We start from the raw sequence: 15,429 nt of genomic DNA, 5'->3' as shown, positions 1-15,429 counted from the left end.
ACTGGTCATAAACTTCAACCAGAAACATATATAGCAACAGATTGATAGGAGAATCCAGCTGTCTTCTATCAGGCCAAACATTAAGGAGATTTACAAAAATGTAATACCATCACCATTCTTTCACTAAATTATTTTGGAATATAGTTTTTCATTAAAATGTTATTTATTAAATATATTAAGCTAGGTGTGCACACCTGTTCCCACCTATTTGGGAGGCTGAGGCAAGAGGATCACTTCAGCCCAAGAGCTCAAGGCCAGACTGGGCAATACAGTGAGCCTCTGTTACTAAAAAAAAAAAAAAAAAAAAATTTAATTAAAATTAAAATGTTATTTATATTAAGCTGTAGTTTAATTATTTCATATGAATTAATATATATGAAATTAATTCCTAATACAGTAACTATCAATAGATATAAACCTATATAAACAAAAGCTACTTGGAGTCCTACATAATTTTTAAGAGCGTAAGGGGATCCTAAGACCAAAAAGTTTGAGAACCACTACATTAAAGTAATACTTAATACCACCTTTTAATTTACCCTCTGAGTTTTTGTGTGAACCTTACGTGTGCTGCCATAAATGTTTAAAGGAAGCTGAACAGAGCAGAGGATATAAATCTTCCTTTAAGCATTGTAATGCAATCAAGCATAAGATGTATATGCCCCTTCCCCTCAGGAAAAGAAAAGACATGATGGCTGGGTTAACAGAATGCTCTTATTTGCCAAAAGTAACTACAATATTATAATACAGCTATAATACAGAACTTATACAGAAAAAAACAGAACCAAAGGATTTTCATTGAATGATCCACAGAAAAATACGAAAGTCAGGGTTACAAAAGGGGTAATACAGTCCTTAAGTTAATTATCTACAGTAACGATTTTACTGGAGTTGGTTTCTAGTACCTAAATTTTAATCACCTTCAATAGAAGGTATTCAAGAACTCTATGTGGAACAAAAATCTGCCAATAAAAGTCATGAAAAAATATTTAACTATTAGAAAAACAATCCATTATTTGAACTGTGCAGCGCTGGTCACCTTCATTAATAGAATAAATACAATCAGCTCTGCATAATATATTACCACGCTAAAAAGGACTATCTGGCAAAAGAAATTAATGGCATTCATTAATTAGGGTACTTTTTTAGTTATTCTGTGAAGCATAATTTATCAATTTAAATGCCAGCACCTTGTATGGGACGGACATTAAAAAAATTACTTGGCTGGGCATGGTGGCTCACGCCTGTAATCCCAGCACTTTGGGAGGCCGAGGCAGGCGGATCACCTGAGGTCAGGAGTTCAAGACCAGCCTGGCCAACACAGTGAAACCCTCTCTCTACTAAAAATACAAAAAATCAGCCGGGCGTGGTGGCACCTGTCTGTAATCCCAGCTACTCGGAGGCTGAGGCAGGAGAATCGCTTCAACCCTGAAGGCGGAGATTGTAGTGAGCCGAGATCTCGCCACTGTCCTCCAGCCCGGGCGACAGAGTGAGACTCCATCTCAAAAAAAAAAAAAAAACAATTACTTGTTCACTACAGGATTACAATATTGATTGAGAAAGGTGAAACAATAGCATATTTTCCTCAGTTAGCAACGATAAAGGAGTTCTAGTCTGTAAGCCAGGACAAATTTTGGAATTGTGCTTCCTAAGTCACACATCTGACCCAACAGTGATATTCTGCATTCTGCCTAAAAAGGAAAAAGTGGCTCTATTACAGTCCTAGTTTCCTCATTTCCTCACATGCTCTAGGCCTGAATTTGCGGCTTCCAAATTAAGCACTTTTTAAAGCACTTCTCATCCTACTCCCATGTCTAATTCCATTGATTAGATTTTTTGCTTTTCAAATAAAAAAAAAAAAAATTCACCAGGCACAGTGGCTCAGGCCTGTAATCCCAGCACTTTTGGAGGCCCAGGTGATCACTTGAGCCCAGGAGTTCGAGACCAGCCTGGGCAACATGGCGAAACGCTGTCTCAACAACAAATACAAAACTTAGCCTAACATGGTAGCGGACGCCTGTAGTCCCAGCCACTCAGGGAGGAGGAGGTGGGAGGATTGCTTGAGGCCGAGGAGGGAGGTCAAGGCTGCAGTGAGCCGTGATTACACCACTGCAATCCAGTCTGGGCGACACAGCGAGACCCCGTCTCAAAATAAAGTAATAACTTAAAACTTTATTCGTGTTGGTGTCCTGTGTAAAGCAGAAACTAAGGACTTGATCAGAAGACAAAGTCAATATAGCATAGTTCACTGCAACCTGGATGTTTTCAACTGAAATCCATGTTTTATCCAGTTTTTTAAAAAAGCCAATGTTGGTGGGGGGACTAACCACACCTTATGCCATCAAGTAGTGCTTTTGTTTCCTGCGAAGGTTATTTATTGAGATATCATTTTGTAATACTATCTAGATACTGTGTGCTGCGATTCCTGTTTAAAGGAATCTCATTGCAGCTAAGACTACAGAAAACATGGTTCATAGTACTTCTCAAATCGCAAAGCTTGAGCTCCTTCCTCCTCCTCTTCCTCCCTCCCCTGGTCCCCGCTGCGTCTCCATCGCCCCGGAAAATAAAGTACACGCCGGATTTTCGGACGCATCATTGAGAGACGGACGGAGAGGAGGTAGTCTTCTAATTGTTGGACTTGCTATCCCATTCTGCCCGTGCAAAATAAAGCCCCATAGTAAAATACTCTTAAGCCGTGATAAAAATCGAGGACCCAATTCTCTTTGGCTCGCCTCTCTCCATCACTATAAACTTCACTGCGGCCCTCAATGCACTCATTTCTACTCCAGGGCCGCCCTACCTGTGCCGAGACCCCCATCTGCAGCACGAATTACTCTATGACCTTGGGACCGCTCCCCTCCCAAGCAGAAGGCTGTAAAACCAAGACCCCACAACGCGCCCCGCAGACTGCAGAGGCCTCCAGGCTCAGGCCGGGTCAGCGGGTTGCGGCGGGGGGCGGCGAGCGACTGGCTACGGGGAAGCGCTGGGAAGAGAAAACGCTGCGGGCGGAGACGGGGCCCGGGGCTACCTGCGGGACCAGCACCGGCGCTGCCCCGGTGCTAGCAATGGCTGCACGCCACCTCGGGGCTCCTGCAGCCCTCGCGGCAGTGCTGGGAACTCTGGCCCTGCCCCGTCCGCGGTCACGACCCCTTATGAACTCCGACCGCCCAGCAAGCAGCGGCAGGTGGTGCGCGGCCGCGCGAGCACGTTAGCTGCCTACCTCAGGCGACGGCGTCTTGGAGCCTAGAGCCTCCCGCCTCCCTCCCAGGGGCGCGAAGAGCTGGGACCGAAGCAGTAGGAAGAGGCGTGCGAGGCAACACGCCACCGAGGGTGGAACAGGAAGAGGGGGAACTGTCCGCTCCCTGGAGGGGCTGGCAAAAGGGAGGTGAAGACACAGGCGGCGGGGACCGTCAGAGACGCTCGCGTACCTTCCTTTTGCCTGGCGGAGGATCAGACTAGAGCCAGCGGATCGCCTCACATCCGGGTATCAGGAGACACTCAGCTGCTTCTGCTGCGGCCGCCGCCTCCCCCGCGGCGCAAACACCAAACTTCCGGCGACGACGGCGACGCCTCGCTCGTCAGATGGGAGTTACCTGTGACCGTCTTGGGTGCGCTTGCGCAACGCTCTTCTTCAGCCCTAACCGGCTCAGCTGACGTGCCCAGAAGTCGAAGATGGCCGCCACGCTCACTGCGTGTCACACAGTTTTTCACCCGGGCCAGGACGGCTGGGCGTCGGGGAAAGGCGAGCGAGTGTCCATCCTCAGCGCAGGCGCGGTGGGAGGCCTAGCGCGCGCGCCTCCGCGGGTGGTCGCCTGGCAGGGAAGTGGCGGCGCCCCCTAGCGGCGGCCGCTTGTCGTTCCTGTGGTCATCGCTTTGAGCTAAAAACCACCCAGGCCCCCAGCGGTTGTGGTTTACCTTGGAAATTTGTCGCAACTGGTTGCCATGTAGGTTTTGGCTGCTTCTGTCTGCGATGTATAATCCAAGTGCCTTTGGTCTTCCATATGAGCCAGTGTAAAGAAGGAGGGTGGGGCCGGGCGCGGTGGTTCACGCCTGTAATCCCAGCGCTTTGGGAGGCAGAGGTGGGTGGATCATTTGAGGTCAGGAGTTTCAGACCAGCCTGGCCAACATGGTGAAACCCCGTCTCTACTAGAAATACAAAAATTAGTCGGGCGGTAGTGGCGTGCGCGTGTAATCCCAGCTACTCGGGAGGCTGAGGCGGGAGAATCCCTTGAGCCTGGGTGGCAGAGGTTGCGGTGAGCTGAGATTGGGCCACTGCACTCTAGTCTGAGCGAATGAGACCCTGTTTTAAAAAAAAAAAAAAAGGAATGCAGTCCCTGCACTGCCCTCCAGCGCCTCCAAAATTGCAGGGCTTCACCCTCTCCTTGCACACTTTCCTCCTATCAGAGTGCAAGAGCCATCAGAAATTGTAGAATATTCCGCTAGACTTAGACTGAGTGTTCAGACAAAACTTTGGCTTGCTGTTGGAGGCCTCTAGAGATAGAATCCAAGATTTTATCACTAGGATTCATGGTTCCCACACTTTTTTTTTTCTGTGACAGGAAGGATCCTGGCTGGTGTGCAGTGGCACAGTAACGGCTCACTGCAGCCTCGACTTGGGCTCAAGCAATCCCGCCTGCCTCAGCCTCCCTGAGAACTGCATGTATGAAGCCCACGACACCATGCCAGGCTAATTTTTTTATATTTTGTAGAGATAAGGTTTCACTGAGACCAGCCCAGGCTGGTCTCGAACTCCTGGCCTCAAGTGATCCTCTCTTCTCTCCTTGGCTTCCCAAAGCGCTGGGACTACAGGCCTAAGCCACTGCTCCGGCTACCAGACTGCTTTTGAACATATGTTCTGTGCTACCCTTTACTTATTTGCGGAACTGTGAGGCTAGTTCGGTACTTGTGCATTTCAGAATGGGAAGAGGTGATCATAAATGGGTTTTCCCCTTCCTGCCCTCCTTCTTTGAAGCCAAGTACAACCAAAATGTGCTCTAAGTTTGTCAAACCTGATGTTTTTCTGACAATTCATCTTCCACGAATAGGGAGCTGCCTGTCAGTTTGCTCAGGGAGATGCTATGGCTTAAAAACAAAAACAAGGCTGGGGGCAGTGGCTCACGCTTGTAATCCCAGCACTTTGGGAGGTATTGATGGGTGAGGCCATTCTTCACATTACCATAGTTGTGTTACTTGGCAAAGACCTGCCCCCTGCTTCCACCTTCACCTCCAGTCCCTGATACACACTTTAATGGCATATGCCAAACAGCTCAAATTGGGGGGTGTGGGGGAGAACAGGAGTAAACTACTGGTCTGGTTAAAAGCTGGTTATTAGGAGACCTGACCTATGTTTCCCTTCATCTTCTGATTGGCAGACAACTGGTGGGACTTCTTTTGGTTGGATAAACTACTTCGTCTTTAGTAATTCAAATTCTGGCATACAAAGAAACCATATTTATGAGCGTCAATTCTCCCAAAATAGGCCTCTGCTTCTGAGTAGTCTATTCCACTCTATGTGCTATATTGGCCTCAATCAGGAGCATGGGAATTCGTGCAAATATCAGACGATATGAAATCATAGCCCTCCGGCCAGGGGCGTAGGCCATAGCAGCTTGGTGCTCTGCTGACCCTAGTGTCTGATCCCAGCCGGTAGCCTTAAAAAAACAAGAAAAGAAATAAATCATATATATTTTCGATACATAATTCATGCCTGCAATTTATGCTATATATTTTTTTCTTTTTCTTTTTTTTTTTTTTGAGACAGAGTCTTGCTCTGTTGCCCAGGATGGAGTGCAGTGGCGTGATCTCGGCTCACTGCAACCTCCACCTCCCTGGTTCAAGCAGTTCTCCTGCCTCAGCCTCCAGAGTAGCTGGGATTACAGGTGCCCGCCACGACGCTCAGCTAATTTTTTTGTATTTTTAGTAGAGGCAGGGTTCCACCATATCGGTCAGGCTGATCTGGAACGCCTGACCTCAGGTGATCCACCCTTCTTGACCTCCCAAAGTGCTGGGATTACAGGCATGAGCCACCATGCCTGGCCTTATTTTCTTTTCTAAAACTATATATAATCAGTTTCTGTGAAAAGAATAAATAGTTTGCGTTCATGGGAAAAAATAAACTTTCTTGAGCATTATTCTTTATCATTTTGAAGGATATTTTTCACTTCCGATTCATGAATACCAGTAGTCTCAATTTGTAGTGTAATTGATTAAATCTTACTCTGAACTATTATATCATATTTGTTTTTCCTTCTATCAGTAGTTTTCTTTTAGAGCATTCTATTTATGAGCTTTGGAATTTGGTTCATTTAATTTGGTTGTCTACTAAGAAACAAAATAATCTGATTAAATAATAATCCATTATTATTTAAATATCTTTGAGATTACAGTCTCTTTCAGGAAAGAGTAAAGAATTAAAGTTGGCCAGGCACGGTGGCTCATGCCTGTAATCCCAGCACTTTGGGAGGCCGAGGTGGGCAGATCATCTGAGGTCAGAAGTTCAAGACAAGCCCGACCAACATGATGAAACCTCGTCTCTACTAAAAATACAAAAATTAGCCGGGCATGGTGGCACCTGCCTGTAATCCCAGCTACTCAGGAGGCTGAGGCAGGAGAATCACTTGAACCCTGGAGGCAGAGGTTGCAGTGAGCCGAGACCGTGCCACTTGGGCAAAGATCCCACTACCGGAGAGGCTGAGGCAGGAGAGGCTGAACGGAGGTGGACTTGCATGACCGAGATTCCCACTGCACTCACCTGGCGAAAAAAAAAAAAAAAAACAAAGAATTAAAGTTTTTTGAGGAAGAGTGGAGGAGGAGAGGAGCAGAAAAGATAACTGTTGGGTACTGGGTTTAATACCTGGGTGATGAAATAATATGTACCACAAACCCCCATGACATGCGTTTACCTATGTAACAAACCTTCACATGTACCCTCAAACCTAAAATGAAAGTTAAAAATTTTGTAAAAATGAAAAATAAAAATATAACTGTTATAATTTGGAAATATAACTGTTACTTATGTCTACATCTAAAGCATTTTTATTAATGAATGAATAAATATTTTTAAATGTTAAAAGTTTTACAATTAGTCAGTGAGAAGCCTAGCATTGAACAGGTAGAGAATTATAGATCACGGCCGGGCGCGGTGGCTCACGCTTGTAATCCCAGCACTTTGGGAGGCCGAGGCGGGCGGATCACGAGGTCAGGAGATCGAGACCACGGTGAAACCCCGTCTCTATTAAAAATACAAAAAATTAGCCGGGCGTGGTGGCGGGCGCCTGTAGTCCCAGCTACTCGGAGAGGCTGAGGCAGGAGAATGGCGTGAACCCGGGAGGCGGAGCTTGCAGTGAGCCGAGATTGCGCCACTGCACTCCAACCTGGGCGACAGAGCGAGACTCCGTCTCAAAAAATTTAAAAAAAAAAAGAGAATTTTAGATCACAATTGAAAGAATCACAAGTTTTAGTTCAAAGGGGGTCTGAGACTAGCAAGGAAATATTTTTTCAGATAACTGTAGGAAGACATTCAACTTAGAAAAAGAAAGTAGTGTTTGATAATCCAAACAAAATGTTAGTCAAGTCTCTTTAGTTAGAAAATGACTGAAATCCAGCTCAAACTCATGTGAGCAACATTAAAAAAAAAAAAAAAAAAAGTATTGCTACCATAACCAGGAGCTATAGGGGAACTGCTGACCTCAGGTCATCCTAAAACCTGAGGATGTTGGATGATGTCAGCAGGACACTCTACAATGCCCAGCTATTTTTCATCTGTATTAGTTTCATTCTCAAGTATGCTTTCCTGACAACTCGGCAGAGATTACGTAAGTTCACAGCAAACTGGTTTCAGTGAAAAGAGTGGCCCCCATTCCTGAGATCTCCCAAGAAAGTCCTGGGGAGATCTTTGATTGTTTCAGCTTTGCTGTGTACCAGTGCTAGAAATAAACGCTATAATCTAGATGACACATCGTGGTGCTCAACATTATAGTTACATAAGTGGTGAAGGTCTTTTTCACACCCCCCACAGCAAGAATTACAAGACCGTGTTCTCCTGCTGAACTCAAAACCATGAATGTAATTTCCTGGACTTGTTTAAATTGCTTGTTTCCTTGCTGACTCTAAACTGCAGTATATACTTTTCTGCCTTTGCTTATCAGTAGGACGTCTACTTCTGAAAACTGATAATGGAATAGTTGCATTGCTCCATGTATTATTTTCCCATTTCCTTGTTCCTTTTCTTTCTTGTGACCAATCTAAATGCCTGCAACAGATAAAGCCTCTGCCAAATCACAGAGGACAGGACAATCTCACTTTCAGATTAATCCTCCTGCTAGCAAGAAATTAAGGCATTATCTGTTGCCCCACTCTTGTTGACTTTATTTCAGGACTCTTTGATGGTTTTATACTATGAGAAAGTAAAAATCCTAAAAAATTTTTGAGGTAGAAAATAAAAAGTACAGCAATTTAGGATAAATCATCTGACAATGACATTTCAATTTGCCATCTGGGAGACACATCACTACCATACAAATAATGCTGGCCCCACATACTTGAGAGGGGAAGAGTAGATGTTAGCCAGATTAAAGAACTGTATGTATGAAAGGCTGGAGAGGAAGTAAGCTTGATGAATTGCAAGAACTCCATTTTTGTTTTTCTTTTTTTCTGAGATGGAGTCGCACTCTGTCACCCAGGCTGGAGTGCAGTGGTGCGATCTCGGCTCACTGGAACCTCCGCCTCCTGGATGCAAGTGATTCTCCTGCCTCAGTCTCCCGAGTAGCTGGGACTACAGGCGCCCACCACCACACGCAGCTAATTTTTTGTATTTTTAGTAGAGACAGGGTTTCACCATGTTGTCTAGGCTGGTCTCAAACTCCTGACCTCCCAAGATCTGTCAGACTCAGCCTCCCAAAGTGCTGGGATTACAGGAGTGAGCCACCACGCCCAGCCCCAAATATTCTTATACTATTGAGGGGAAAGGGGATGGCTTAAGAAGTAGGCAGGCCCCTGTCAACCTAAAAGGAAGAGGCTGAAACACAAAATGTGATTTAAAGAGTTTACTTGAGCCAAAGTGAGGATAGCTGCCCGGAAGACTCGGACTCAAGTAAACTTGAATATGAGCTCCTTTTGGCCTTTGTTACAAGCAGGTTTTTAAAGGCAAAAAACCTGGACAGGGAGTGAGCTGATAGAAAGTTGTTTTTCAAGAATTATCATTGGCTCACAGAAATAACATTGAATAGTGATTGACTATGCATTGTTAAGCTATGGAGTATGGGGTTTAGTGTCTGGTGTGGCATTAGTAGCTAATTTATAGCTACTTGTAATAATAGTGAACAGTTTTGTGTGTGTGTGCCAGGGTCTGGCTCCGTCGCCCAGGCTGGAGTGCAGTGGCACCATCTCAGCTCACTGCAGCCTCCACCCGCCTCAGCCTCCCAAGTAGCTGGGACCACAGGTGTGCACCACCATGCCCAGATATTTTTTTTTTTTTGTATTTTTAGTAGAAACATGGGGTCTCAACATATTGCCCAGGCTGGTCTTGGACTTCTGAGCTCAAGGGAGCCTCCCATCTTGGCCTCCCAAAGTGCTGGGATTACAGGTGTGAGCCACCAGGCCCGGCCACAAACAGTTTCAGTAGATGAATGAGACATGTGTCTCATTTTAATGTTTCTCTGGGCTTGATAAAGTTGAAAAGCTCTGATTCATCAAATACAAGTTATTTTCTTTTATCAGCCCAAAGTAGGAAGGGCCTTCAAGATAATAGAGAGGAGTACCCCATGTTCAGTACTGGGGATACTGCAGAGAACAATACATTCAAGTCTCCTTCCTCATGGAACATGCATCCTAATAGAAGAGGCATTCAGTTATTATTATTATTATTTCTTTTTCTTTTTTTTTTTTTTTTTTGAGACAGAGTCTCACTCTGTTGCCCAGGCTGGAGTGCAGTGGCGCGACCTCGGCTCACTCCAAGCTCCACTTCCTGGGTTCATGCCATTCTCCTGCCTCAGCCTCCCGAGTAGCTGGGACTACAGGCGCACGCCCAGCTAATTTTTTGGTATTTTAGTAGAGATGGGGTTTCACCGTGTTAGCCAGTATGGTCTTGATCTCCTGACCTCGTGATCCGCCTGCCTCGGCCTCCCAAAGTGCTGGGATTACAGGCATGAGCCACCACGCCCGGCCTATTATTATTTTTCTTTGAGACGGAGTCTTACCTTGTTGCCCAGGCTGGAGTGCAGTAGCAGGATCTTGGCTCGCTGCAACCTCTGCCTCCCAGGTTCAAGCCATTCTCCTGCCTCAGCCTCCTGAATAGCTGGAATTACAGACGTCTGCCACCACACCCGGCTAATTTTTGTATTTTTAGTAGAGACAGGGTTTCACCATGTTGGCCAGGCTGGTCTCGAACTCCTGACCTCAGGTGATCCGCCCACCTTGGCCTCCCTAAATGCTGGGATTACAGGTGTGAGCCACTACGCCCAGCTGAGGCATTTAGTTATTTCACAAATATTTATTGAGGGCATATTAACAAAGCATTATTTTAGATGCTGGAGGTGCTGCAGTCAACAGAAAAGACACAATTCCCTGCTTTCGGTTTACATTCTTGTATCTGACAATAAATAAGTAAATAAATAATTAAATGCTAAGAAGGAAACAAATATGGTCCTCAAAAAACACTGTACAATCACACTTTCTGTGATGATGGAAATATTCATATATCTGCATTATTCAAAAGGGTAGCCATAGACATATATGAGTATTTGAAATGTAGTTACTAGGCCAGGCATGGTAGCTCGCGCCTGTAATCCCAGCACTTGAGGAGGCCGAGGAGGGTGGATCACAAGGTCAGGAGTTCAAGATCAGCCTGGCCAAGGTAGTGAAACCCCGTCTCTACTAAAAATACAAAAATTAGCCTGGTGAGGTGGCAGGCCCCTGTAATCCCAGCTACTTGGGAGGCTGAGGCAGAGAATTGCCTCAGAGAACCCAGGAGGTGGAGGTTGCAGTGAGCTGAGATGGCACCACTGCATTCCAGCCTGGGTGATGGAGCAAAACTCCATCTCGAAACAAACAAAAAAAAGAAATGTAGTTACCAAAATTGAGGAGCTGAATTTTTTTTTTTTTTTTTTGAGATGGAGTCTTGCTCATTGCCCAGGCTGGAGTGCAGAGGCATGATCTCGGCTCACTGCAAACTCCACCTCCCAAGTTTCAGCAATTCTTCTGCCTCAGCCTCCCGAATAGCTGGGACTACAGGCAAGCCCCACCACGCCCGGCTAATTTTTTTGTATTTTTAGTAGAGACGGGGTTTCACCATGGTGGCCAGGATTACCTCGATCTCTTGACCTCATGATCCACCTGCCTTGGCCTCCCAAAGTGCTGGGATTACAGGCGTGAGCCACTGCGCCCGGCCTGAGGAGCTGAATTTTTAAATTTTATTTAATTTTTTTCATTTTTGAGATGGGGTCTTCCTGTGCTGCCCGGGCTGGCCTCGAACTCCTGGGCTCCAGTGATTCTCCTGCCTCAGCCTCCCAAGTAACTGAGACTACAGGCATGCACTGCAGGGCTGGCTATTTAATTCTAAATAGCAACATTCAGGCATTATTCATCATCTAGGGGCTCATTGATGTCATCACAGGTTTTAGTTTTTTAGAAACTCCATCCTTGGCTGGGCACAGTGGCTCCCTGTAATCCCAGCACTTTGGGAGGCTGAGGTGGGAGGATCAATTTATTCCCGGGAGCCTAAGGCTGCAGTGAGCTAGGATCACACCACTGCACCCCAGCCTGGGCAACAGAGCAAGATCCTGTCTAAACGAACAAACAAACAAACAAAGAAACAAACAACACTATGTCCTGAAATTGGTTCTTCTCCTGGTTGTAAGGAAGCTCCCAACAGCTCCAGGGTTTACTCCCTTTCCATTCATAACAAAAGAAAGAACATTCCCTCCAAAGGTCCGATTGGATCAACTTAGATCCCAAACCTACTGTGAACAAGGAGTATTAAAAGGGTAGAGTCAGCTTTCTTAGGACCACAAGGATCACCAGAAGAATATTAGGAACATTTGGAAAGACAAGGGAATAGATGTTGAGAAGGCAACCCACAAATATCCGTTTTAGCCTTGCTACTCAAATTGATGTGCATAGAGTAGGGGCAGCTTCATCAACTGAAGGCTTGTTAGAATTTCAGGCCCCACAACAATTGAATCAGATTTTCATTTTAAAGTTTCCAGGCTGGGCGTGGTGGCTCAAGCCTGAAATCCCAGCACTTTGGGAGGCCAAGGTGGATGGATCATCTGAGGTCAGGAGTTCGAGACCAGCTGAACTAACAAGGTGAAACCCCATTTCTACTAAAAATACAAAAAATTAGCTGGGTGCAGTAGTGAGTGCCTGTAATCCCATCTACTCAGGAGACTTAGGCAGGAGAATCATTTGAACCCAGGAGGCAGAGGTTACAGTGAGCTGAGATTGTGCCATTGCACTCCAGCTTCGGCAACAAGAGTGAAACTCCATCTCAAAAATAAATAGATAAATAAATAAATAAATAAATAAATATATATAAAGTTTTGGCCGGGCACAGTGGCTCACGCCTGTAATCCCAGCACTTTGGGAGGCCGAGGCAGGCAGATCATGAGGTCAGGAGATCGAGACCATCCTGGCTAACATGGTGAAACCCCATCTCTACTAAAAATACAAAAAATTAGCCGGGCATAGTGGCGGGCACCTGTAGTCCCAGCTACTCGGGAGGCTGAGGCAGGAGAATGGCGTGAACCTGGGAGGCGGAGCTTGCAGTGAGCCGAGATTGCGCCACTGCACTCCAGCCTGGGCGGCAGAGCAAGACTCAGTCTCAAAGAAATAAAAATAATAAAAATAAAAAAATAAGGTTTCCCCAGGTGAGTCCTACACACATTAAACTTTGATAAATATGATCCTTTTTTTTTGTTGTTTTTTTTTGTTTGAGACTGACTTGCTCTTTTGCCAGGCTGGAGTGCAGTGGCACAATCTCCACTCACTGCAACCTCCGTCTCCCGGGTTCAAGCAATTCTTCTTCCTCAACCTCCCGAGTAGCTGGGACTACAGGCGTGCGCCACCACGCCCAGCTAATTTTTGTATTTTTAGTAGAGACGGGGTTTCACCATGTTGGCCAGGATGGTCCCGATCTCTTGACCTCGTGATCTGCCCATCTTGGCCTCCCAAAGTGCTGAGATTACAGGTATGAGCCACCATGCCCAGATATTGTATTGTCTTACAATATCTAAGAGTTCTGTTGATCATGGATGAAGTCTAGGCTAGAGATACAAATCAAAGTCATGGTTTTGGAAGAGATTACCAGCTTAAAAGAAAAAGTATACATAAAGAGACTACAGCCACAAGCCAGGAAACACTCTGACATGTATTGGCTCCATAGAGAAGGAGGAACCAGCTAAGGAGATTTAGAAAGAGTAGTTAGAGGCTGGGCATGGAGGCTCTGGGCCTGTAAACCCAGCACTTTGGGAGGCCATGGCAGTGGAATCTCTTGAGCCCAGGAGTTGGATACTAGCCTGGGTGACATAGTAAGACCTCTTCTCTATGAAATAAAAAATAAAATATTAGCTGGGCATGGTGGCACACACTTGTGGTCCCAGCTACTGAGAAGGCTGAGGCAGGAGGATAGCCTGAGCCCAGATGGTCAAGGCTGCAGTGAGCCCTGATTGTGCCATTGCACTCCTGCCTGGGCAACAGAGTGAGAAACCCTGTCTATAAACAAAACAAAACAGGAGTAGTTAGTGGGATAAGAAAAAGGCCAGGTGAGCTTGGCATCCTGAAACCCAAAAGAGGAAAGAGGAGTGTTTGTGTTAAATTTTGATGAAGCTCACACCTGTAATCCTAGCACTTTGCACTTTGGGAGGCCTAGGCGGGCAGATCACTTGAGGTCAGGAGTTCAGGTCATCCTGGCCAACCTGGGGAAACCCTGTTTCTACTAAAGAGACAATAATGCCGGGCGCGGTGGCTCACGCCTGTAATCCCAGCACTTTGGGAGGCCGAGTCAGGCGGATCACAAGGTCAGGAAATCGAGACCATCCTGGCTAACCCCGTCTCTACTAAAAATACAAAAAAATTAGCCGGGCGTAGTGGCGGGCGCCTGTAGTCCCAGCTACTTGGGAGGCTGAGGCAGGAGAATGGCATGAACCCGGAAGGCGGAGCTTGCAGTGAGCCGAGATCGCCCCACTGCACTCCAGCCTGGGCGATAGAGCGAGACTCCGTCTCAAAATACATACATACATACATACATACATACATACATACATACATACATAAAAAGACAATAATTAGCAGGCCGTGGTGATGCGCGCCTGTAATCTCAGTTACTGGAGAGGCTGAGGCACGAGAATCGCTTGAAACCGGGAGGCAAGGGTTGCAGTGAGCTGAGATCGCGCTACTGCACTCCAGCCTGGGCGACAGAGTGAGACTCCATCTCAAAAAAATAAAAAATATATATATTTTGATGAGATGTTGAGAAAGATGAAGATTGAAAAGTTTGTCTTATAGATCAGAACTTAAAGTCAAAATAATCCGCTACATTGTGTGATTTAATTTTATTTTTATTATTATTATTATTTTTTTTTTTTTGAGACGGAGTCTTGCTCTGTCGCCCAGGCTGGACTGCAGTGGTGCGATGTCGGCTCACTGCAAGCGCCGCCTCCCGGGTTCACGCCATTCTCCTGCCTCAGCCTCCCAAATAGCTGGGACTACAGGCGCGCGTCGCCACGCCCCGCTAATTTTTGTATTTTTAGTAGAGACGGGGTTTCACCATGTTGGCCAGAATGGTCTCGATCTCTTGACCTCACTATCTGCCCGCCTCGGACTCCCAAAGTGCTGGAATTACAGACTTGAGCCACAGCGCCCGGCCCATTGTGTGATTTGCTTCAGGTACATTAAGCAATGCTAAGGTTCCTGGTGTTGGAACAGAATCAGCATAATACTTTGGGCTTCTCTAAGACCTTCTTTCCGTTCACTGAGGAATTTGTATTAGGTGCTGCACTCACAGTGCCCTGCTGTTCAGAAACGTGATGCTGACAGTACTTTTTGTGTGTGTGTGAGACGGAGTTTTGCTCTTGTTGTCCAGGCAGGAGTGTAGTGGTGCGATCTCGGCTCACTGCAACCTCCGCCTCCAGGGTTCAAGCGATTCCCCTACCTCAGACTTCCGAGTAGCTGGGATTACATGCGCCTGCCACCACGCCCAGCTAATTTTTTGTCTTTTTGGTAGAGACAGGGGTTTCACCCTGTTGGCTAGGCTGGTCTTGAACTCCTGACCTCAGGTGATACACACACACACCCCCCACCCCCGCTTCGGCCTCCCAAAATGGGACAGTCCTATTAATTGGATTTAATCTCTTCGAATCTCCCTCTCTTGCAGGACATTTTTCTCCTAGACCAGCCCTCGATACCCTCAGCCGTCGCAAGGCAACCTCCCGCCGC

At 46.3% G+C, this 15,429-nt stretch overlaps 2 protein-coding genes across 7 annotated transcripts in view; one reads left to right on the top strand and one right to left on the bottom strand.

Annotated features, from left to right (window-relative positions):
- Nucleotides 1-3,762, bottom strand: part of ESCO1 (establishment of sister chromatid cohesion N-acetyltransferase 1) — a 76,774-nt gene extending 73,012 nt beyond the window's left edge. For 5 of the 6 annotated variants that reach the window (XR_009213506.1, XM_032152670.3, XM_032152667.2 and 2 more), the window contains exon 1: nt 3,429-3,762. The gene's annotated coding sequence lies outside the window, so the exon portion shown is untranslated. Of the gene's footprint in view, nt 1-3,220 lie in introns of all 6 variants that reach the window. The other variant, XM_032152668.2, reaches the window with a different exon arrangement.
- Nucleotides 1-15,405, top strand: part of GREB1L (GREB1 like retinoic acid receptor coactivator) — a 242,900-nt gene extending 227,495 nt beyond the window's left edge. Inside the window, exon 35 of the mRNA XM_058438566.1 lies at nt 15,368-15,405. The gene's annotated coding sequence lies outside the window, so the exon portion shown is untranslated. The remainder of the gene's footprint in view (nt 1-15,367) is intronic.
- The last annotated feature ends 24 nt before the right edge of the window (nt 15,406-15,429 follow it).

This window comes from Hylobates moloch, unplaced genomic scaffold (assembly GCF_009828535.3).
Source record: "Hylobates moloch isolate HMO894 unplaced genomic scaffold, HMol_V3 SCAFFOLD_5, whole genome shotgun sequence".
NCBI lineage: Eukaryota > Metazoa > Chordata > Mammalia > Primates > Hylobatidae > Hylobates > Hylobates moloch.
The sequence above is the reverse complement of the archived record's forward strand: the minus strand, read 5'-3'. Positions and strand labels throughout refer to the sequence as shown.